The 25,486-nt window shown below is 34.5% G+C and overlaps 1 protein-coding gene across 3 annotated transcripts in view; it reads right to left on the bottom strand.

Moving 5' to 3' along the window:
• HTR1F (5-hydroxytryptamine receptor 1F) overlaps positions 1 to 25,486 on the bottom strand; it is a 135,180-nt gene that overhangs the window by 76,046 nt on the left and 33,648 nt on the right. The window contains exons 5-6 of one of the 3 annotated variants that reach the window (XM_032406331.1): positions 19,076 to 19,217; positions 13,511 to 13,698 (exon numbers count right to left, since the gene is read on the bottom strand). The exons of 1 other annotated variant lie outside the window; for it this stretch is intronic. The gene's annotated coding sequence lies outside the window, so the exon portion shown is untranslated. The remainder of the gene's footprint in view (positions 1 to 13,510; positions 13,699 to 19,075; positions 19,218 to 25,486) is intronic. One more of the 3 variants, XM_032406332.1, reaches the window with a different exon arrangement.

The raw sequence follows: 25,486 nt of genomic DNA, 5'->3' as shown, positions 1-25,486 counted from the left end.
GGTGTTATCTCCTTGTGAATTTTAATGGCACTTCCTTAATGCTAATGGCGTTGAGAATCTTGCGCTAATTGCTCAATCATCTTCTCTTGCAGAGTGTCCTCTCAATCTTTTGCCTAGTGTTTATTGGGTTATTTAATTGTGGTCACAGCACATACTCTTATGCATTCAGTCCTTTAAAGTGTAATGAGACTTGTGTTTTCTGTCACATGGTGTATCTTTGTGAATGAAAAGTGTATTCTGCAGTTGCTGTGTATAATAATCTATAAATATCAGTGCTGTTAAGGTCCTATAGTATTGCTCAGATCATCTATGTCTTAATTTTTTTTTTCTAGTTTTAGTGATTGCTGAAAAAAGAGTGTTAAAATCTCTTACAAAGATTGTAGTACTGTTTATTTCTCCCTTTAATTATGTCAGTATTTGTTTCATGTAATCTGTTGCTCTCTTATTATTGTATACTTTCATGACTGCTATGTATTTCTGATGAATTGACCTTGTTTTCATTATGAAATCTCCTTTACCTCAGGCCATATTTTTATCTTAAAGCCTATTTTATCTGATATTAATATAGTATTATTCATATAATATTATAATAGAGTATTTCCAAACTACTTATGCTAGATTTTTTTCCTTCTGTTTACTTTCAACTATTATATTTATTTATTTATTTAAAATATTTTATTTACTTATTTATTTTAGAGAGAGAGCACATGGGGGGAGGGACAGCAGGAGAGGCAGAGAATCTCAAGCAGACTCTGCACTGAGTGTAGAGCCCATCACAGGGCTGGACCTCAGGACCCTGAGATCATGACCTGAGGCTAACTGACTGAGCCACCTAGGCACCTCTCTTTGTTTTTATGTTTAAAGTGTATCTCTTGTAAATAGAATGTATTTGGGTATTGCTTTCACATTTTTGTGAAAATTTTTCACCTTTTAATCAGACTGTTTAATCCATTAATGTGGTTATTGATATGGATTGAGGTATACCATCTTGGTATTTTTAAAATGTGTTCATTAGACAAGGATTTTTGTAGTCACAATTGTTATACATGTTACATCTGCATTATAAAATTAATTTTTGCTTCAAATGATTATTATTTTTTTTTTTTTAAAGATTTTATTTATTTATTTGAGAGAGAGAGAATGAGAGACAGAAAGCATGAGAGGGAGGAGGGTCAGAGGGAGAAGCAGACTCCCTGCCGAGCAGGGAGCCCGATGCGGGACTCGATCCCGGGACTCCAGGATCATGACCTGAGCCGAAGGCAGTTGCTTAACCAACTGAGCCACCCAGGCGCCCCCAAATGATTATATTTTTTAATTAAGAAGAAAAATATTCTTTTATTTTATCCAGATACTTATCATTTCCAGTGCTGTTCACTTCTTCTCGAAAAAGATTTCCCGTCAGCCTAAAAACATCTTTTGGCATTTCTTATAATATAGGTTTGCTGGCAACAAATCCTTTTATCTAAATTTTTTCTTTTTTACTTTTGTACTCAGAGGATGTTTTCACTGAAAATAGAAATTGTGAGTTAACTGTTTTTTGTTATTGTTTTTTGTTTTTTACTGTCAGCTCTTAAATAATCCCTCCCAGGCTTTCTGGCCTCTGTGGTTTTCAACAAGAAAGCTAGAGTATTTGAATCATTGTTTCCCTATATGTAATATGTTGTTTACTCTGGTTACTTTCAAGATTTTATCTTTGGTTTTCACGAGTTTGAGTATATTGTTCCTAGGCATGGTTTTCTTTGCATTTATATTTCCTGGAGTCTATTGTGCTTTGAGGATTTCTACATTTATATCTTTTACCAAACTAGGGAGATTATCAGTCATAATTTCTTCATATAGTTTTTCTACTTCATTCTTTCTCTCCTCTCTTCTGGGACTCTAAGTACACATTAATTAATTATTTTAATTGCTTTTCTCCTTAGGTTCTTGAAAATTTATGTGTTTTTCTATCTTTTTCCTCTTCTTTTCTTTAGACTGGATAATATCTACCATCTATCTTTTAAGCTCACTGATTCTTTTCTGTCATCTCCATTATCCTATTATAGATCTCCACTGAATTTTTAATTTAAGATATTTTATTTTTCAATTTCTCTATTGGGATTTTAAAAACATTTTCCATATTTCTGCTGAGATTTTCTATCTTGGTTTTCAATATGAGTATATTTTCCTTTGCCATATTAAGTATAGTTATAATAGCTTCTTGAATGTCCTTTTCTGACAATTTTCCCTTTTGGTATATCTTAGAATTGGCTTCTATTGACTGTTTACTTCTTGAGAGTGGGTCACTTTTCTTGACTGCTTGTATAACTGTGGCCTGCTCTTGGACCAAGGCTACAATAGTGGGAAATTCAAACCATTTTGGAAACTTCTTTCAAATTTTAGCTCTCCTGCAAGGGTCTACATGTCTTCGTTTATACTCCAGAGCTTTCAGGTTGTTAGTTTTATTTTGTTATTGTTTTATTTTGTCTGGAGTATATAGTTGTTACACGGAGGAGTGTCAATCTGTAAAGAACCTTCCTCTTATGCCATTCTTGAAGCAAAAATCCTGTATGTGAACACCACTATTTGTCTTGAGTATAATTTATGTTTATGTTAGCCATTTCTGCAACTTAGAGTGAGGTATATTTAAGTGGCTTCTGATGAAAGTTTTATATGAAAATAGGTTGCAGAACAAATATTTGTTTTGAATGAAGTGATTTTATGATTGAAATTGGAAATCTATGAATATTTCTTGAATTAAGATAGAAATCATTTGAAGCACAGACATAGTCAAGTTAATTTTATTAGGAGTTAACCCTCAGATTGTATTCAGATTTTCATCTTCTAGTTATACGAAAAATATTTTTTAAATGTTAAATTTTGTATCTCTCTTAAGTATAAGGGAATATATTAGAATCATTGGAGAGGAAATTCCTAAGGTTCTGTATATTTTAAAATTATGGATAGATAACAAAAAAAAAATCATTAAAATTTATATTTTATTAATAGTGTGAGAAATAAGGTAGGCTGGTGTTTTAAGTATGGAGGTTAAATAAATCTTGCTTATCTAACTAAATTTTACTTACAAATAAATATATTGGGTGAGCTGTACAGGAAATGAATAATTCATTTTATGGAAATTTTGGTAGTATTTTACACATTAGGATAAAATCATGAGAAATGTTTCTTTTGCTGAAATTTTAAGAATCTTGGGAAATTGACATCTTTTTCTGTAATGAACGATTCTACATGTACTAGAATGTTCTTATGACACTATTACAGAAAAATCTAATTAAATATAGCATCCAAGGAGGGGTATGTGTATGTGTGTGTGTGGTCTATGTGTTAGGGGCCATTGGCTAATGAACTATCAACTCGACATTCAATAAAGTAATTTCACTTGTAAGGCAACTCTGAAGTTATGGAGGGTTATGGGTTAATACTCAGTGAAATAACAAAACATTAATGATATTTAATATCATGTATACGTCGGTGTTAAGAATTATATTGTATAAGTGAAAATAGGAAGTGAAATATGATTAAAAATCACCCAAGGTGAATATTTTAATTGAGAATTTTAGAAAAGGTTTATTGTGATAAACAAGATTTTAACTCTGTTTAACAATAAATGATATGCAGTACATTCCCCCTTAGATTGCAGATAATATCACCATTTTTGACTTCCAGCCTACTTCTAAATTAAAAAATGAAACAGCTTTGTTGAAATCTATAGGTAACCAAGAACAGATTCATAGCATCTATGATTTCAAAAGATTCTATATGATTAGTGCATACATACTTAAAAAGCACAAATCAAATTTCATTTTCCACGGTATACTTAAAAATATTTATACCTCTATCTGTAACATTTTGGGGGGGGTGTCAATTACATTTTTTTTTTACTGAAAGATGAAAAGAATAACAGATTTCCTACTGTGTTTCATAGCTTTAACAAACTGAATATTGCTTTTCTCAACTACAATATGACTTATACATAAAACTTGAGTTCAAGCAAAGACCAGGGAAAGAGATGAACTAACAACAAATAACTTTACATAATGTCTGGAAAGAGCCTACAAGTATTTTCCTTGTTTTTATTTTTCTCTCTATCCTCATTCATTAGAAAAAAAAATGTGTGTGTGTGTGTGTGTATGCATATGTGTGTGTGTACGTAAAGACTGAGATCAATACAAAAGAGTAGATATGAAAGCAAAATGCCTCAGTTTTACTCAGAGACACAATGGACAAGCTTAAAAAGATATTGCCTCTGCCTCATCCTATGCTTCTAAGTGAAACAAAACTATGAGCAATAGAGTCTGATCCAGCTGAAGAAGGCAAAATCCTCTTTTGTTACATCCCTGTCCTGTGGGAAATAATTTTTGTCAACATTTCTGGTTCAATTAGACCTTTTGTACCAGTCAGATGATTTAGCAGTTACTAAATGGGTCTACCAGGGTTGCTCTGGGAATGTTTCCAGAATCTTAAGCAATATCGACTTTTCTTCAAGGTGATTTGATAACCAATGATCTGGGTCATAATGGTCAAAGTCTAATATATGAATGGTCTAATAAAGCTCCATACATGTTCCAGTTTAATCTTTTCAAAGCAAAACTTCTGCTCTAGGATCTTATTATTGTTCACAAAAATGTCCTGCTAATTCCTACCTCTGAGCCTTCCCCTATATTCTCAGTCTGTTCAAACTTAACCCATTTCTCAAGATAACAGCTCATTCTCCCTCCTCCATTAAAGCTAGTATCAATCGTCCAAGTCCATGTTTGTTTCCCATTTGTAAAGCATTTTAGAAAGCCTTGATTACCAAGACAATAAAACTGAGAAAGAAATTGGGGAAACCGTAAAATCCATTTTACTTGAGGTCTGGAAAGAGGTGGAAATTTGGAAGTATAATAGGAATGAAGGAGGTTTGCTTACTCATCTCCCCTTTTCCTTATCCTTACCTAAGATAAAGACTGCTACATTTTGATTGATCTAAATTTCGAGGCAAGGCTGTTATAATTTGAGCTCATTCTCCATAAGCAGTACAATATAGCAGCAGTTGGGAGCTTGAACTTTAGAGTCAGATATGGAGTCATGCTCTGCTCATACTAGCTGGAGTTTTGGATAGGTTAAATTCTCTAAACCTCAGGTTCCTTATTGGTAAAATGAGAATGATAATAGTGTCTTCCTCATATTTGTTGTCAGAATGGTAAGATATAAGGCAATCATGCATTTATGGTGCCTGGCACATTGCAATAACAATATTGTTTTATATTATTAATTTATAATTAATTTTATATTATTAATATTTTAATCAAATTAATATTTTCTTTAATCTGCCACATAATTTAAAAATTCTTCACCTATCTTTTTGGATGGTTTTCTAGTGCATCAGTGGACACCCAATCAATATTTCATGAATTGGAAAGAAAAGGGAAGTGAATGAGAAAATTCATTATCTACTCTGGGCAGGCACTAGGCTAGCTAAGTCAGGCACATTATCTCATTCAATCCTTATAATATACTATGTGGTCACACTTATCCTATTTTCTTTTATTACAAAGAAGAAAAACACATTGGAGAGATAATATAGTTTGGCTAATGTCTTAGAACTTATAAAGGGCAAAACTAGGTTACTTTGCAGAGATTTTAACTCACTGCAAGTATTTTATTCTTTCTACTTTATCAGTTTTTCTATTTTAACTGAAATCAATGGACTGACCCCACCAAAAAATGATGCTTCCTTATTAACTCTTTAGACATTATATTTAACATTCCTAGGCCTAAAATTACTTTTTGAAAGTTTGATTTTTTTATTATGATAAAAAACCAAAACATAAAATTTCCCTCCTTAACCATTTTTAAGTGCACAGTACAGTAGTGTTAACTATATGCATATTGTTTTGCAACAGATCTCTAGAACTTTTTCATCTTGCAAAACTGAAAGTCTACACCCATTGAACAACAACCCTGCTTTCACCACTAACCCCAGCTTCTGGCAACCACCATTCTACTTCATGTTTCTGAGTCTTACTACTCAAAGATACATCATGTAATTGGAATCATGCAGTATTTATCTTTTGTGATGAGCTTATTTCACTTAGTATACTGTCCTTATGGTTCATACATGTTGTAGCATATGGCAGGATTTCCTTCTTTTAAAGGCTGAATAATATTCCATTGTATGTATATACCACATTTTCTTTATCCATTAATCCATCCATTGACATGTAGGTTGTTTCCAGCTCTTGGCTATTGTAAATAATGCTGCAATGAACACGGGGGTGCAAATAACTCTTCAAGATCCTGTTTTAAAATTTTTTGAATGAATACCAAGAAGTGGGATTGTGGGATCATATGGCAGTTTTAAGTCTAATTTTCAGAGGAATCTCCATACTGTTTTCCATAGCAGCTACATCATTTATGTTCCCATCATCAGCGTACAAGAGTTCCAGTATCTCCACATCTTCATCAATACTTTTTGAACTTTTTATTTCATAAAATACTTAATGATTAGTGATGTTGAGCATCTTCTCATATACTTATTGGCCATGAGTATATATACTTTAAGAAAATGTCTATTTAAGGGATGCCTGGGTGGCTCAGTCGGTAGAGCATCCAACTCTTGATCTCAGGGTCATGAGTTTAAGCCCCACACTGGGTGTGGAGCCTACTTAAAAAAAAAAAGAAAATGTCTATTTAAATCCTTCACCTATTTTTAAATCAGGTTTTTTTTTTCTTTTGTTGTTGTTGTTGTTGAGTTGTAGGAATTGTATATATATGTTGATTATCAACCCCCTGTCAGATATATAGTTTTCAAAATGTTTTCTTCCATTCCATAGGTTGTCTTTTCAATTGTTGATTGTTTCTTTTGCTGTAATATAACTTTTAAAGTTTGATATAGTCCCATTTGCTTATTTTTTTGCTTTTACTACTTGTGCTGTTGTTGTCACATCTAAGAAATCATTGTCAAATCTAATGTCATGAAGCTTATCACCTATATCTTCTCCTAGGAAATAGAGTTTAAGTCTTATACTTAGGTCTTTAATTCATTTTAATTTTTGTATAGGGTGTAATGTAAAGTCCAACTTCATTTTTTTCCCACAGTTGGAATATCCAGTTTTCCGAACACGTTTATTGAAGTGATTATCTTTTTCCCATTATGCAGCCTTGGCACTCTAGTTGACGGTCATTTGACCATGTATATGAAGGTTTACTTCTGAGCTCTCTATTCTGTTCAGTTGGTTTGTATGTCAGTTGGTACATACTGGCATGTAGTTTTGTAAAACGTCTTGAAATCAGGAAGTGTGCGACCCCCAATTTTGTTTTTCTTTCTCAAGATTGTTTTGGCTATTCAAGGCCTTTACAATTCCATATGAATTTTAAGATTGTTTTTTCTATTTCTGAAAGAGATTGCCTTTGGGATTTTGATAAGGATTGAATTGAATCTTTGCTTTGGGTAGTATGGACATTTTAACAATGTTAAGTCTTCTAATCCATGCATGAACATGGGATGTTTTTCCATTTATTTGTGTCTTTAATTTCTTTAAGCAACATTTTGTTATTTTCCGTGTTCAAGTCTTTAACTTCCTTAGCTAAGTTTATTCCTAAATATTTTATTATTTTTAATGTTACTGTAAATGAGATTGTTTTCTTAATTTCCTTTTCAGACTATTCATTACTAGTGTGTAGAAAGCCAATTTGTGTGTGTGTGTGTGTTGACCGTGTCCTGCAACTTTTCTGAATTTGCTTATTAGTTTGAATAGTTTTTGGTGGAATCTTTAGGATTTTCCTCAAGAAGATTATATCATCTGTGAACAAAGATAATTTTACTTCTTTTCTGATTTGGATGCCTTTTATTTCTTTTTTTTTACCTAATTGCTCAGGCTAGGCTTTCTAATACTATGTGGAACAGAGTTGCAGAATGGACATCCTTGCCTTGTTTTTGATCTTAGAGGAAAATCTTTCAGATTTCCCTGTTGAATATGATATCTATGGGCTTTTCATATGTGGCCTTTATTATATTGAGGTAATTTCTTTCATTTCCTAGTTTGTTGACTGTTTATATTATTACCACAAAAGGGTGTTGAATTAGTACAATATTTTTTCTGCATCAGTTGAGATGATCATGTAGTTTTGTCTTTCATCCAGTTAACTTGGTGTATAACACTGATTGATTTTCATATTTTGAAACATCCTTGCATTCCAAAAATTAAATTCCAATTGGTTATGATGTTATAATCCTTTTAGTATGCTATTGAATTCAATTTGCTAACTTTTTTTTGAGGAATCAATATTCATCAGTGATATTGGTCTGTAGTTTTTTTTTTTTCTTCTTCTAATATTATCTTTGTCTGGTTGTCTTCTCTTTTTTTCTTAGTTTGCCTAGCTAAGAGTCTGTCAATTTTGTTAATCTTTTCAGAAAACCAGCTCTAGTTTGTTGATTTTTTCTATTGTTTTCTATTCTTTAGTTCATTTATTTCTGCTTGAATCTTTATTATTTCCTTCCTTCTGCTAACTTGGGCTTAGTTTGTTTTTCTTTTTCTAATTCCTTGAAATATAAAATTGGGTTCTTTATTTGGGATCTTTCTCCTGTTTTTAATTACCTGTTTATCATTATTAACTTGCCTGTTAATACTGTTTTTGCAGGAACCCATGTTTTGGTTAAATTGTGTTTTTGATTTTATTTGTTTCAATATGTTTTCCAATTTTCCTTGTGGTTTCTTCTTTGACCCACTGGTTGTTCAAGAGTGTGTTCTCTAATTTCCACTTCTTTTTGAATTTTCCCTTTTCCTTCTGCTGTTGATTTCTAGTTTCATTCCATCATGGTTGGAAAAAATACTTGATATAAATTTAATATTAAACTTGTTAAGACTTGTTTTGTGGCCTAACATATGATCTATCCTGGAGAATGTTCCATGTGTGCTTGAAAATAATCTGTACTCCGCTGCTATTGGATGGAATATTCTGTATATGTCTGTTAGGTCCATTTGTTCTCTAGTGTTGTTTGAGTTTTGTTTCCTTATTGCTTTTGACTGGATGATCTATCCATCGTTGAAAGTGGGGTATTGAAATCCCCTGCTATTATTTTATTGTTTTCTATTTCTTCTTTCCATTCTGTCAATGTTTGTTTCATATATTTGAATGCTCTAGTGTTATGTGCATAAATATTTAAATTGTCATATCTTCCTGGTGAACCTTTTTTTACCATTATATAATGTCCTTCTTTGTCTCTTGTGAGTTTCTGATTTAAAAATCTATTTTGCTTGTTAAAGGTATGATCACATTTGCTTTCTATAGGTTATAATTTGCATGGAATATCTTTTTCCATTCTTTCATTTTTAGTCTATATGTGTTCTTAAATCTAAAGTCATTCTTACAAACAGCATGTAGTTAGATCTTGTTTTTAAATCTATTTAGCCACTCTAGGGGCAGCTGGATGGCTCAGTCGGTTAAGCATCTGCCTTTGCTCCTGGTCATGATCCCGGGATCCTGGGATTGAGCCCCGTATTGGGCTCCCTGCTTAGCAGGGAGTCTATTTCTCCCTTTCCCTCTCCCCCTCCCCACCTTGTGCTCTCTCTCTTTCTGTCTCATGCTCTCTCTCAAATAAATAAATAAATAAAATCTTTCAAAAAAATCTATTTAGCCACTCTATATCTTTAGATTGTGGAGTTTAATCCATTTACACTTAAAATAATTACCAATAGGTAAGGATTTACTATTGCCATTTTGTTGTTTTCTGAATATTTTATAGCTATTTTATTTTTCTTTTCCTTTCTATTTATCTTCCTTTGTGTTCCACTGATTTTTTTTACTGACATACTTGATTCCTTTCATGTATCTTCTTTGGAAATTTTCTTTGTGGTAGTGATAGGGATTACATAAAATATCTTACAGTTATAGGACTCTGTTCTGAACTAGTAACAACTTAATTTAGGTTGCACATAAAAACTCCACTCCTTTGCATCCTCCCTATTTTATGTCATCGGTGTCACAAATTAGGTATTTTTATATTTTGTATCCACTAATCTAATAATATAGTTCAGTTATTTTTAATGCTTTTATCTTTTAAATTCTAGGCTAGAATTAAGGTGATTTATGGATCACCATTGCAGTGTTATAGGATTCTGTTTTTATCTGTATATTTACCTTTGCCAGAGAGCTTTATATTTTTACATGCTTTCATGTTGCTGTCTAGCATCCTTTCATTTGAATTCAAATGACTCCTTTTAGCATTTCTTGTAAGGCCAGTGTAGTAATGAACTCACTTAGCTTTTGTTTATCTGTTAAAGTCTTTATCTCTCTTTCATTTTGGAGCACAGTTTGCTGGAAATGCCTGTATCAGTTATTTCTCCTGGTTTAGTAATAATTTAAAAAGGCAAGACCATACAGGGTTCAGACGATGGACCAGAACGTTTGTTGCAAGTAAATGTACACTGATATTCAATGCAATAATGCTAATTCCATAGGGAATGCTAGATCTTTAAATGCACTTAATTGAAGTCTATACTCTATAGAGTAGAAAATACTAATAATAAATAAAATCTTTGTTTGTACTTTATAGACACAGGCTTAAAACCAGATAGAGGTTTTTCTATAATTCTCTGACAAGGCAATCTATTTTGGAGTTCAATTTTATTTACTCCTTATATATTTTTTTTTTTCCTGATGCTTTGAGAAATGTTAACCACTTTATAACAATTCAGGTAGATAACATTTCACCTAAGAGAACAAAATATAATCAGAAGTATCAAAGTCAGTAGGGATAAGAAAATATTTTAAGAAAATCTGCTATCAAGATTTGTGTTGCACTGACTCTTTTATCGAAGCATATCTTTGTGAGCCATCTGTTTCTTTCTCCTTTTCTAAGCAGATCTTTTCGCAAGTGTTACTTATCCACCACAGTAAAAGAAAATCACACACTAATCCAAATCTCAACAGGAAAAGAGACTACAGAATTAATCTAATTAGTTCTTCATAATTGTTCATAAATTTATCAAATGTTAATCTGAGCAAAACTCGTTTATTATAAAAAAAGGAAAAAAAGCTAGAAGAAACAATGAGATCCAACAAATGTGAGAAACTTCCAAGCTAAGAGCCACTGTGGCAACAAAGTCATCTTCTAAAGTGTCAGAAATTGTACATATTTTATTTCATGAATTGGTGTGGTTGGTTAACCCTGTAAGATGAGAGGAGAGGGCAAATTATAGCAGTGCCATAAGGAATACCACAGAGGGGAAATACTAAAAGGAAACATAACAAATGAAAGCTGAAGAAAGAAACCAAGTCATAAACCATAGCAAAATATCTTTACTTTGACCTGTCATTTATCCTGTTTGTGCGTCAGAGACGATATTTAGATGTAAGTCTTTAATTAATGATTTAGACAAGAAAAAGAGGAAGCTATGAAGTCAAATCCAGATGTGGAAAAGTTTTCTAGTGCAAGTATACTTCAAGGTCCCTATTATATGGATAAAGAGGTACCATTTTAAATTTCAGCCAGACTGCATTTTCGCCCGTGAGTAAAATGAGAACACCTATGGTAATAAGAATGAAACAGAATTTGATACTTTTTAAGTGAAGAAACCCGTGCATTAGAAGAATTAATAGACTTTCACTGGAGAGTACATGTCCAGCTTCTTATAGTAAGAAATGCATAGTCCATGGAACATATATAGATCAATTTGCTGGAGGTCACTCAAGGATACAGGATATAACTCATCTTCCTGGATAATCTATTTTACTTAGAGGTTTCTGAATAAAAATTAAAAATGTTTGCCCCCTTAAAGATTTTATCCAATGCTAGAGCAAATAAAATATATGTTTCATTTTTTCCCCATTTTAACTGTTCTGAAGATTTCTGTGTGGGTATGTGAGAAAACAGAGAACATGAGGGAAGGAGGGAGTAAGATAGAAAATTTTAATGTGCAGTGAGAGATTTAAAAATCTGATACCTCTATGTTCTCTAAGGACTTGCTGTTTTATTTATTTATTTATTTATTTTTGATTGCTTTTTTAAAAGATTTATTTATTTATTTGGTTGACAGAGAGAGCGAGAGAGCACAAGCAGGGGGAGCGGCAGGCAGAGAAAGAGGGAGAAGCAGGCTCCGCATGGAGAGGGAGCCCGACATGGGGCTCGATCCCAGGACCCCAGGTTCATGACCTGAGCCAAAGGCAGACGCTTAACTGACTGATCAACCCAGGTGCCCCAGAACTTGCTGTCTTACTACCACATTCTCATCAAAGAGGAAAATGCTGAAGTATATGAAGCCAGCATCACTGGCCCACATGAAAAGTGCTGCCACAGGTTGAGATGAGCTCAAACAAGGATATTTCCTTTTGAAGTATAAAAGATTCCATGGCCCGGTGTTTAAAAATATACTTTGACATATTACAAGCTAGTACTGAATTGTTTTTGTTGTATTCTATATCAAAACACTTCTCATAAAGCAGTTCACTTCTTCCAACAATCATATTACATCAACATTTTGTCTTTAAACAATTGTCTAAGATTTCATCTCAAGTTAAGCTAATGTTCTTTACAGAAATATTGCTTGGGGTGGGCATAAAGAAATCTAGAAAAGTGGGACTATACTCCCTCCCTTTTCCTCAATTGCTCTACCATCTGAAAACAAACACACATGCACACATGTGTGCAAACACACACACACATTTTTGGCATGCATGCCTCTGAAATAAATCCTAACCCAAACAATTTCGCTTCCTTATGGAAATCACTGGCCTAAGAGAAACTCTGGTGAATAACTGAAAGAAATCAAACACACATATTTTACAGGAAAAACCATTAAAACTTTTTTGTTTTTGTTTCTTTTTACAAGTACAGAGAAAGAAATCTTGTGTATAAGAAACAAAACAGTAGAAAGCATAATGAAACCAGCAAACACCCTGTGTTTTGATATGTCCCTCTAGGTCAATTTCTGAATTCCCTTATAATGTGAAGGCATAAGGTAAGTATGTATAGGAATGTATAGGGTAAAATCTGGTGATGCCCTATAGTAAAGATGAGGATGTGTTTTAATACACTCAAAAGACATTCTGAAGCAACTGGTTGTTTTTTGTTCAAAGTATTTATGATTTTGCTTATGGATGCATTATAAACAAAATTAATTGCTTTAACTAGTCTCTCTCCAGCAAGGATCTGAATCTAAAGTCACGTTCTGACTAGCAGCTTTAAATCTCTATCCAACTATAAATATTCAGATTGGACATATGTTGATAACGCCTTAGTAACAATATTTGCTTTTGCATTTGAGGCTCTTATTTTGAATAGTCTAGGTAGAAGCAGTGGACAATCAATTGAAATTCTTTTAGAACACTGGAATATTGACTTATTGAAGTTATTTTTATAAATTATTTAGTGCTCATTTTAGTGAGAAATTGCCTGGTCATCAGCAATTTAAAAAATGAATATCAAAGCTTCTGGTATGGTTAGAGGGCTGGGATCAACCCTTGGACTAACTTTCATACCAACCTTCACACAGATATATTTTATGTCTGAAGTAAAAAGAAAACCTACCTGCAGGCACTAGATAGTGTCCGAAAGTAGACAGACATTGGAGACAAATCAACGCTTGGTAGAATGGAATCACACGGAGTGGGCTTCCCATATATATGACTTTTCAACTGATGACAAGCACCGGTCTTCATCATGTAGGGTAGCTAAAACTTCAATAAAAAATCCATAATCTTATTGGCTTGAAGAACCTGAGGACAGAATTTGGGTCAACCATAGTCACTGAATGATGTCAGGTGAGATTCCCAAAATGAGAGAGCCTAAGAGGAGGAGCCCCGAATTCCATGTATCAACACTAACTAGTTCTTTGACTGATCTGAACGACACATTAGCAGGGACAGACTCCTAACAGCACAGCTAAGGCTACAAAAAATGAACTGACATTTGGGCTGCTGCCATTGCAAGAAAAATAGTTTTAGGTTTAAGCTGGCTATGTATGGTAGGTCAAATAATAAGCCTCCCAAAGATGCCCATGTCCTAATCCTTGGAACTGGTCAGTATGTTAAATTACATGCCAAAGGAAATTAAGGTAGATGGAGTAAGGTCGCTAGTCATCTGAACTGAAAGAGGAAGATTTTCTGGGTTATGTTTGTGGGCCCAATGTAATCTCAAGGGTTCTAAAATGTGTAAGAGGGAAACAGCAGAATCAGTTTCAGGGTGATGGGATATGAGAAAGAGTGCTGTTGGCTTTGAACATGGAAAGGAGCCACCAGCCAAGGAATTCGTAGTTTCAAGACACTAGAAAAAGAAAAAAAAAAAATTCTCCCTTAAATGCCTCTGGAAAGGAATGCAGTCTTGCCAACATCTTCATGTTAGCCCAGTGAGAACAATTTCAGACTTCTGATGTCCAGAACTGTAAGATAAATTTGTGTTGCTCAATCCACTAGGCTTGTGGTAATTTGTTACAAAGGCCAAAGAAAACTAATGCAGATTTTGGTACTGGAAGTGGGGTGGTGCTGTAACAAATACCTAAAAATGGGGAAGTGGCCTTGGAATTGACCAATGGACTAAAGCTGGAACATTTTTTGAGGAGCATTATAGGAAAAGCCTGGATTGCCTTGAACAGATTGTTAGTAAAAACATGGATGTTAATACACTTGCTAGAGAGAACCCAGAAGGGAATAAGGAGCACGCTATTGGAAACTGTAAAAAGGGGACCTATAGCAGCAGAGAAGTGAGCAGAAGTGTGTTCTGCAGTTATAAGGAAAGTAGAACTTGTAAGTAATGAACAGGAATATTTAGCTGAGGAAATTTCCGAGCAAAGTGTTGAAGCTGTGGCTTGGTTTCTTCTTGCTTCTTAGAGTAAAATGTGAAATTAAAGAGATGTAATTACAGAAAAACTATCAGGCAAAAAGGATCAAATTCGATAACTTGAATCTTTAGGAAGGACTAAAGCACAATATCAGAAATAGTAAATGTGTCAGTAAATATAAGAGCAAGTTGTTCTTTCCCCTCTTAGTTAAAATATAAATAATTGTTTAAAGGAAAATTATAACACTGGATGGTGGAGTTTCTAACATATATAAATGTAATACATGTGATTAACATAAAGGATGGGGGGGTAAATAGATCTACATGGTTACATGGTTTTGATATTTTATGTGTAGTAGTACTATATTAACTGCAACTAAAATGTGAAAAGTTAAGGATATGATTCCTTATTTAATTGATATAATTGATATAATTCCTTGTAATTCCTTAAGTCATTTAAAAGTATACTAAAACCCAATATATATAAATGACCATCAACAAAGATTTAGGAAAACACAAATTTATGTAACTAGAAGAGGTGTGGAAAGGAAGCAGCCATCTAATTTTCACAGTGCAATGGAAAAAAAACTATTTTTGTGTTTTCTAAAAATATTTATGAGCTCTGTGGCCTTAAACTTTGGCAAGAGAAGTTTAAATCTCATATAAGATAAACTGTAAGGCATGTTGAATATTGCTATTCTACACAAGGGATGAAAATGGCTTATCTAGATGTTTAGGCTAATGTCAATAATTATTATTGGCATATTAATGGAAATGTAGCTCTTGTAAAGGCAATCATTTTGATTTTTTTCTTCTAACTGAAGATTAAAGAAGCTTGTCATTTCCAGGAGGTAATATTCTTCATCCTAACTTTTGGGGCTTTACTTCAAAATTTAATTATTTTGACTTCATTCATAACAGATTTAGTATTCACAGTGATAGGAAGGGTGACACAATGTTCTTCTTAATAGGTGAACCTAATTTCTGGTAAAAACAGTGGAGCCACTATTTCAATTTTCTGCTTACAAGCAAAAGCAAAATTTCATACCTTCTTAGGTAAAATGGGCTCGCACTCTGGCATTCTCTTCCAGAGTTATTTATTCAATATGTCACTTAAAATTGTTTTGAGTCTAAAGGTTTCTTGGGCAAAGCATTAATTTAAATATTCCAATTATTATGCCATGTCCTTATGCAAGCAAAGAAATGCTGAACTGTGATTGAGATAAACTTAATATCCTGTTCTGACTCTAAACCTGGATCTTAACAAAACTGAAAAAAAAGGATATCTCACTCTGTATATTTATTACATCAGTAGTGATAAGAGAGGAAAGTTAAATATAAAATTCAATGTATAGGGCAGTTTATCAAAACAACCAAAAATGACTGTGAATCTAAGAAATAATAAAAATCAATAGAGGAAAAACGGGGGAGGGGTGGTGAATGCCAAAGAAGTAGGTGTGTCTGGGTACAGATGCGCCCTGAGTCAGAGTTCCACAGACAAAGTACAACAGAATTCCTAACTCAGCCTGATGCTCCCTAAAAATTACAGCCCAATGTACGTTATGCCTCAGTTAAATAATAACACAAACTGTAACCCAGCATTCAATGGTACTCAAGTATTTACATATTATAGAAATACCCTTATATTTATTGATTGGCATAGTAAGTTAAAAAATAGTTATTGAGGGCACTGAACTGGCTCAGTCAGTAGAGCATGCGACTCTTAATCTCAGGGTCATGAGTTCAAGCCTCACACTGGGCGTGGAGGCTACTTAAAAAAAAAAAAGTTATTGGTTGCACTCTAAACAAGAGAATTGATTTTACAATTACCTATATTCATAAAAATTTTCCATTTTTCACTTTTAAACTGCATGTTATCTAAAATGCTGTTAATGAAAAATAATATATTCAGATAATTATGATAAACATTTCTTAGCAAATTTTATATCTATGCACTGCATTTTGAAATTTCTACATTATCTTCAATGTCGTATGTAGACTTTGCATAAGTGGCTGACATGTGTAAGAAGCTCCCAAGTGTTGTCAATGGTGTTGGGCTCACAGACCACACTTTAGAGTGCTTCATAAATCTCACCCCCTTTCCAGCTCATCCCTTCCACAGAAGACAGACTTATATTGCTGTCTGCCATATTAATAATTAATACTGTTGTTTTAGGCAGGAACTTACCCTTTAGGGGTAAATATAGGAGCAGTAGATGATATAATTCCCTAGGTGTTGAACATGAAAAAAAAGGTTTGCTTCCCTTAATTAGTGGCCCTATTGATTCCTTAGCATTGTAGCTATGAAAACCAATCAATGTCATATGGCTGTAGGGATGATGCTTTTTGTGGTTCTACTCTAGAAGCAACATTCTTTTAGTACCTCATTCCTGTTGTCTATGGAATGACATACTGCACACTAAGATACCAGCTGGTCGTGTTGGCCAATCTCCAGAAACCTGACTCAGTCCAATTTAGTATCTTTTTAGAATGACCATTTACGTGAGACTAATGTGCTACAGCAATGAATAGCAGTAATACATTCCTTTGACAAAACTTCTTAAACTCAAGGAAGGAAATGCACTGTAGAAGAGGGAAATTAATAAAAACCCAAGTGTTGCAACCACGTGTCTCAGATCTGTGACTTTGCAGCCTGGATTTGCAAAGGAAATAGAAATGGTTTGATCCATTACAAAGTAAGTGTTGACTTCTATGGTAAAGCATCTTTCTGTCATTCTTAGTAAAGATATGCTTGGTTTTAGTAAAAAGGAGGAAATGTACACAAAATATCCCATTGTTGGTAAAAAAAACATAGAATATCCATCTTTCTCAAATAAAATTAATTTTACAGGTGATTGCAGGTCCTTGAAGGCACTGAAACCACATTCGCAAAAATGGTACTCAGGGTTCTAAAATAAGGACAATGACATATAAGAAAGTTCATGAAGCACATGGAATTCCAAAATATCTTTAAAAAGTAAAATATGCAAAGGCAAAAAGGTGGTTGATATGAAGGGCATTTCATGTTGGTAGAAAGAGAAGCCCAAGCAGTAGCAAAGCACAAACAAAAGGTAATGTTATCTTCTCAGACTAACCAATGCAATACGCTGGCTAAGAGTGAAGTTTTTACGATTAAGCCCAATACAGACAGTTAAGAATGAGCAGAGGGTCGTAGGTGATCACAAGCCACAATGTGATAGGCCTATCCGAGCCTGGGCATATGCCTGAGGTACACAAACTTTGACATTGTTCCATATGTTACTTTGCTCAGCGAAAGTTGTGAACTCACTTAGACTCTACATGTTGGGCATATTTATCAAGCCTTAAACTCCTTTATCCACGAACAACATTTTGAGATTTATTGAAAGTAATTTGACCAGGGCCTGAGTTTGGGTTGGGGGTAGAGAATAGGTTATGATTCTCTTTCTCCTTTTACTACTGCATTCCTTACCAAAGGAGAAATACAGTAACAGTGCCTTTTACCATTTTTCATTTTTCTATTTTCCTTTAAGGCATTAGAATACTGAAGAAATTTAGTTTAATAAAAATAATAGTGATATCACCATCACACCTTGTGGTAGGCAGAATAACCCCCAAAGATGTCCATGCTCTAGACCCCCAGATCCTGTGAATATTCTACTTTCCATGGCAAAAAGGACTTTTTGGGTGTCATTAAGAGTATAGACCTTCAGATGGGAAGATTATCCTGGATTATCTGCGTGGGCGCAATATAATCTTAGAGAACATTCTCTCGTGGGAGTGAGAGATAAGGCAGGAAAAGAAGGAGAAGAATGTTGAAGTGTGAGAGAACTCAGCCTGCCGTCGCTGGCTTTGAAGATGGAAGAAGAGGTGACAAGGAATGGGGGTGGCCTCTGGAAGCTGGAAAAGGCAGCGGAACAAATTCTTCCCTACAGCCTGGAGATGGAACACAGCCCTGCTTTTATTTTAACCTAGTGTAGCCTGAAGTAGACTTCTCACCTGCGAATGAGAATAGATTTGTGTTGTTTAAGCTGCTAAGTTGGTGATAATTTGTCACAGCAACACTTGAAAATGAATACATCAAGACTGATAAAAAAAGAGTGGACACAAAATTATTTGACCTTAGCCCTCCCCTTTACACTGATCTTTTATGATGGCCCTAGGAGATATGCATTAATACCCTCAGTTTAAAGATGAAGAAATCTTAATTTGTCTAGCCTTTATATTCACTCACTCCCGTATTCATCCACTTTATAAAAAATATTAAAAACCTATAATAAGTAAAATTCTATCTTAAGTGCTGGGACATAGTGGTTAAAAATAAAGAATGACACCAACCTAAGTCTTCTGGCATTGTCCTTACATTTTGCTGGAAACGGAAGGCAAAATCAGAGTGCTGCTGGCCTGTAAAACTGAGACCAGCATACGGCCCAGGAGGTCAGGGAAGAATGCTCTGAAGATACCATGTCCTAGATGAGACCTAGAATGGAGTAAGTTAGATGAAGCGACGGAAGTTGGTGGGGGAAACACTTTCTTGAGCAAATGCTATACCATGGAGGCAGGTCTAGAGAGAAAGCCAAGTTTAGAGTACTTCACAAACTTTAGAGTTTTGCACATGCCCCAAAGACCAGAATGACCGAAAGAAGGGAAGAAGTGTCTGGGTGAGGCTGAAGAGGTGGGCACAGGGAGGTCCCTGGATCTCATCTTAAAAACAATGAAAAATGAGTGAAGGATTTTAAACTAGTGTGCAATTCAAAAATGTTCACATTTTAAGTATTCCTCTGGTTGCAAGAGTTTAAATGGATCGGAAAGGAGGTCGAGTGTTGTTTTCCAGGACAATTAATAGGCCATAGTGGGAGACCAGGGAAGAATGATAGGAATGAAGATTGAGAGAATGTGCTACATTTAAGAAATATTTAGGCTTGGCATGGACTCGATTTGGCATGGGGCATTTGGAGTCCAACAGTAGTTTTAAAATTCTGGCATCAACTACAGGGAACATGGGGCGATTTTTTGTGAAGGGCAATGTTCCAGCAGATGTTTGGGAAAAAATATTATGAGTTCTGTTGGATATATTGAGTTTGAAATGTCTTTGAGTCATTCACGTAAGGAGACTGAGTTGGCATTAGATATATGGATTTGGAACTCAGAAAACAGGTTGGGCTTGAGAAACATATGTGGGAGTCACTGACAAAAGTATACCAAGGGGGAAAGAAAAGTGCCTGGGACAGAACCTTAGGGAATGCTATTCCAGTGATAATGGAATACAGAGAGTGGGAAACTGACCGTTTCAGAGCCACTGACAGAGTCAAGATAATGTAACCAAATTTGCATGACTCTGAAGTCCAGAATCCGAGATATCTTGTCTATTAAAGAACAATTTTGAAAGGCTTTAAGAGATTCCTCCTTCTTCTGAATGGAATGAAGATCATGGACATTTAAAAGACATATTAAAATACCTTCTTCAAAATTAGTTACCCTTTTTTTCCTATTTTGGGTTTATTTATGATGGAACAAACACCCCTAGGATCATTCTTCCTTTTGGAAGGCATTTGTCATGCGTTATAAATCTGTATGGCTGGCTTTAGCTAAGGAATTAATTAATTAAATTAATTTTTAAAATTTGGATTATGCATTTGATATTCTTCCTAGTCATTATAGTGTGCATATGGAATATAAATTACGATGATGTAGTTATACGTATTCTCTCCCAGAACTAGACAAGTGTGTTTAGAATTTTCTGTTTGTTGGAAAATACTTAATTTGGCGCAACATAAAAATATTTGGCAAACTGTATATTTGAACATTCAGAGACAATTTTCTCCTGCTCGTCTCCATTCTGCCTCATTGTGTTCTTCAAGCAGCAAATGTGAACATGATAAAATAATTTCTTGTTTCACCAAATAGTCCTAGGCAGAGCAACATCATAAAGGAAGAGAGCAAAACATAGAAAACACTAACAAGTCTGGAGAAATGAAAGGGTAACTAACACAGGCTGTAAACTGCATGAAAACATCGCCAGAATCAATAGAAGCTGATGTGCATCAATTTTACTAATAATGTCCCAGGGATTGTGTTCTGAGATTCTCAGAGGGTAAAACTTAATGTGAAGACACACAGATTGAAGTTTATAATAGCAGTCTAAGACTTTTATTCCATTCTTAGAGATATGATGCAGGTTGCACTAGTTTCTATGACATTACGTTTGTCCAAATGGACATTTACGTTGGCACAAACTTTGGAGAAAATGGGTTAATTGCATATTCTGTAAGTTTTTTGTTTTTTGTTTTTTTTTTTTAACCTTTTTGGTTTAAAGATTTGAGAGAGAGAGCGAGAGGACGAGCTGGGTGAGGGGCAGAGGGAGAAGTAGACTCCCCGATGAACAGGGAGTTGAGCGGGGAGCCTGACGCAGGGCTGGATCCGGGGACCCCAGGGATCATGACCTGAGCCGAGGGCAGACACTTAACCAACTGAGCCACCCAGGTGCCCCTAACCTTTTTGGTTTAATAACTACGTGTTAGCAACTGATTGGAGGTTTATCTTCCTCAGTAATGTTGGAAGAAATTCTTTGCAGAAAGCAGTTTTGTTTTGCACATGCCCCAAAGACCAGGGGTATAAATATCAAATATACGCCATACAAGACAAGTACAGACTGTCCGTTTGGATACTTTAAACTTTTAAATCATGTTCAAATATATTTACTTCTACATATTTCTTTTTTTAAAAAATAGCCTTTATTTTTTAGAGTGGTATTAGATTCACAACAAAACTGAATAGGAAGTACAGAGACTTGACATATACTCCCGTCCTCCGTACCCAATTTTAATATATTACTTTATTCTGATTAGAGGTAACACAATGGATGGAGAAACAGGATTCGAGAAATGTGGCAGCTAAATGCATCCCACTTTTCTCTCCGTTCTCAACGTCAAAGTAAATTATCTTTTCTGCATCTGCCAGTCAGACTGGCTGAGGGAGCTGGAGAAAAAGCCACTGCAGAGCATTCACCCTCTGAACTGTTAAGAATCATTAGGGAACCATACAAGCATCATTCTGCAAGTGCAGTTTAAATCCTAGAGAAAATCTTCTCCCAGAAAGACAAATCACTAAGATTAACATAAGAAGGGACAAACTTAAATGGATCAATATAAAGATATTAAAGAGGCATCAAGATGGATTCACGGCTTAATTTTATTAGCTTTTAAAAGGCAGTCTTTAAAATATTATTGAAACTATGTCAGATTATGCAAAAAGTATGAAACTTTATGAAAGGACATAAAAATATAGCAATGAAATGCCAAGATATCTGGGAAGGAAATTGTAATTAGAATCACAGTGCAGCTTAGTTTTTTGTGGTTTAAAACACCTAAGACAAATATACATTTAGATTATTTGTTTTTGGAATCCTAAACATCTTGTACCTAATATCTGCTTTAAAAAAAGTCTTCAATATATATATATTACTTGAAATATCAAACTTTTTAAAGCTTAATAACTTAAAACATGAAAATAAAAAAAAATTATTTCTTTTTTAAAAGATTTTATTTATTTATTTTAAGGGGGGGAGGGCAGAGGCAGAGAATCTCAAGCAGACTCTCCACTGAGCACAGAGCCTGATGTGGGGCTCGATCCCACGACCCTGAGATCATGACTTGAGTGGAAACCAAGAGTCTGACGCTTAACCTACTGCGCTACCCAGGTGCCCCAAACAAATTTTATTTCTTGAAGATTTCCCAAGAACATCTGCTCATGCCTCATTCCTGGTCACTTTTTCTCCCCCTCTTCTCCTAAAATCAGATGTTAATTAGATTGAGAAAGAATCTCTCTATTCCCATTCAGGTCACATGTATACTCTCTCTTCTTGAAAACAAGGAATCTTTGAATATTAACTATTCAAAACCCAAAAATAAAAAAGGACTCAACACACTGCAATAAGTTATGAAACATCTTGATTTCCTATGATTTTTTTCTAAGAATAAATTTCTGGAAGTGGAATTCTTCAGTCCAAGCTCGAGGTACTTGATATTTAAGTACTTGATACTTACTGTCAAGTAGAACTATATAAATTTGTACCAATTAACCCCCTTGCCAAAAGTATACCATGAAAGTGCCTCTGTCAAATCATCATTATGACTATTTACAAATTTTTGTTAATTTATAAAAGCCTAAACCTCCCAAAAGCATTTCATTAATCTTTTAATTTATATTTCTTTTGAGGAAAGTTGTACATTTTTCATGATAAATAACCATTTGTATATTTTATTTAATGAATTTTATATTCAGTTTTTTCCCCCCATTTTGGATTTGGATATTTGTGTGTATGTGCTACATACCTTAAAAAAGACTAATACACTTAGGGCTCCTGGGTGGCTCAGTTAGTTAAGTGTCCGACTCTTGATTTTGGCTCAGATCATGATCTCAGAGTGGTTAGATCGAGCCCCACATCCGGCTCTGTGCTCGGTGGGGAGTCTGCTTGAGATTTTCTCTCTCCCTCTCCCTCTGTCCTTCCCCCTTGCTCTCTCTCTCTCAAATAAATTAATTAAAAAAATAATACACTTATCTGGAAAAATGGACATTTCTGAATACAATGACCATGTGATTATTTTACTTTCAATTAAAGCAAATTAACAAGGTAATTAGCCACAAAATGACATTTTACTGTCCGCTAGAAAATTCCTGTAAGACTTCTATAAAATTAAACTCCAGTGTGAAAAACTTGGAATTTCTATTTCAAAAGTTATCAATTATATTATGCAGTTAAGATACAATTACATTCTTATCCATGAAGAATTTGTCTTTAACCAGGAAGATTTTCAATCAAACTTCATGCTCAAGAGGATTCTGTAATATTACAGTATAGTGTCTTCCTTCCGGTCAAACGTTGAAGACAGCATTCAGTCATGACAATGAAGTTGGATTTGTAATTAAAAAAAAAAACAACAAATAGGAATGCTGACTATGTTACTATCTAGCTGGGTGATTCAGAAAAGTCATTTGACCTTTCATGAGCCTATTTTTCTCATTTATTAAATTATAAATTATAAAGTTGGCATTCTCTCTCACTTATCCTGCTTTGTCTTCATCCCACCTTTACGTAACTCACTGTACGTTTATTGATTATATTTACTGTCGGTCTCCTCCCCCACTGGAATGTCAAACCCCACAGGAGTGAGGACTTTGAGTTACTGCTTACCCCTAGCACCTAGAAGAGTGCAGGCACACAGTGAGTTCTCCATTAACAACTGTCAAAAGGGGCGCCTGGGTGGCTCAGTCCATTAAGCATCTGCCTTCAGCTCAGGTCATGATCTCAGGACCCTGGGATCGAGCCTCACATCCGGCTCCTTGCTCAGCGGGGAGCCTGCTGCTCCCCCTGCTTGTGCTCTCTCTCTGACAGATAAATAAAATCTTTAAAAAAAATGTCAAATCTGATGATGAATAAAACCCATGCTCGGAAGGAATTTATAATCCAGTGGATGAGTTTCTGAGGGAAAATGCCAAAATAATCTTTTCAGAGAGGAGAATATATTCCATCTCTAAATAAGAAACTAGGAGTTAAAAATGGGAAATATGTAACATATAAAATGTCCAAATCATTTGACAAATATATTCACTTAAATCAGATAATGAGAACTTGAGGAATGCACGGAAACAGATTTTCTTTTTCTCTTTCTTTTGTAAATAGAACTTATGCCAGGCCTTGCCTTTGTTTGAGAAAGAAAGTCAGATAGTGAAGGGGCAGCAGTAAGTTTATGTGATATTGATAAATGTATTGCGTTTGGTCACAAGATACTTCAAAGGATACAATGTCAACATTAAACAGAACTATGAAGTACACTCAGGAAGAACACAGTTCACATTTAATGTTTTAGGATGAAATATATAAAATATTCAAGAAATAACATCATAAACAGAATCCAGCTAAACATATCAATGAGTTACATATGCAGGTTACCTCAAGAAGTTAAAATAATTTTAAATGGTATTATTGACACCACTAACATAAACCAAAAGGCTTTACAAGTTATCTTCACTTTTGCTTTTATTAATATTTTTATTTCTGAGATTGTTCTTGAGTGAATATAAGTTATCACTACTTGCAGGAAACTTCTGGCATCGTTCCGGATACACAGGTGGAACTGCAATCTCAGGGGCTTCAGTTACACAGGTCCACTCGAATAATGGAGTCGGCCAGCCATGCTTCAGAGCTAGAGTCATGAAAACTTGTCTGAACTTGGAGACTGTGAGCATGACACCCAGGTTTACTAAGACCCAACTACAGTATCTGGACGCATGTCCTTTCAATCCTGTAGTGAATGTGTGCCTGTTGTTGCATGGTTCTTAGAGGGATATTTCAGCTTTTAAAAATTACTTGACTATGGTCTCTGGTGGAGGGAAATACATTTCTTCCTTAGGCAGACATCCCGATACACTACAGATTAAGTGCTGTAGGTTTGTTTCATAAGGAGTAAGTCTTCAAAGTTTTCTGATTTGTAATCTGTAGAAATTTCTAGCTTCTGGTTCTTCCTCCAGAAAAGATGTGGGTACTGTTTGGTATAAAAATTTTAGAGCCATCTCATATGCAGTAATATTTCATTATGATTTCTCTGAGTATAGAGGCTGCCATTATTTTAAGAATTTGTTTTCCAGGAAACTATTTTACTGATACAAAATCCTAGATATTTGAAATTCTGTTGCAGCTCAAATGATGTTTTATAACTCATTTCAATGTATTGGGTCTCTTTATGAAAG

The sequence above is a fragment of the Phoca vitulina genome, unplaced genomic scaffold, assembly GCF_004348235.1.
Source record: "Phoca vitulina isolate PV1807 unplaced genomic scaffold, GSC_HSeal_1.0 scaffold8, whole genome shotgun sequence".
NCBI classification, from domain to species: Eukaryota; Metazoa; Chordata; class Mammalia; order Carnivora; family Phocidae; genus Phoca; species Phoca vitulina.
The sequence above is the reverse complement of the archived record's forward strand: the minus strand, read 5'-3'. Positions and strand labels throughout refer to the sequence as shown.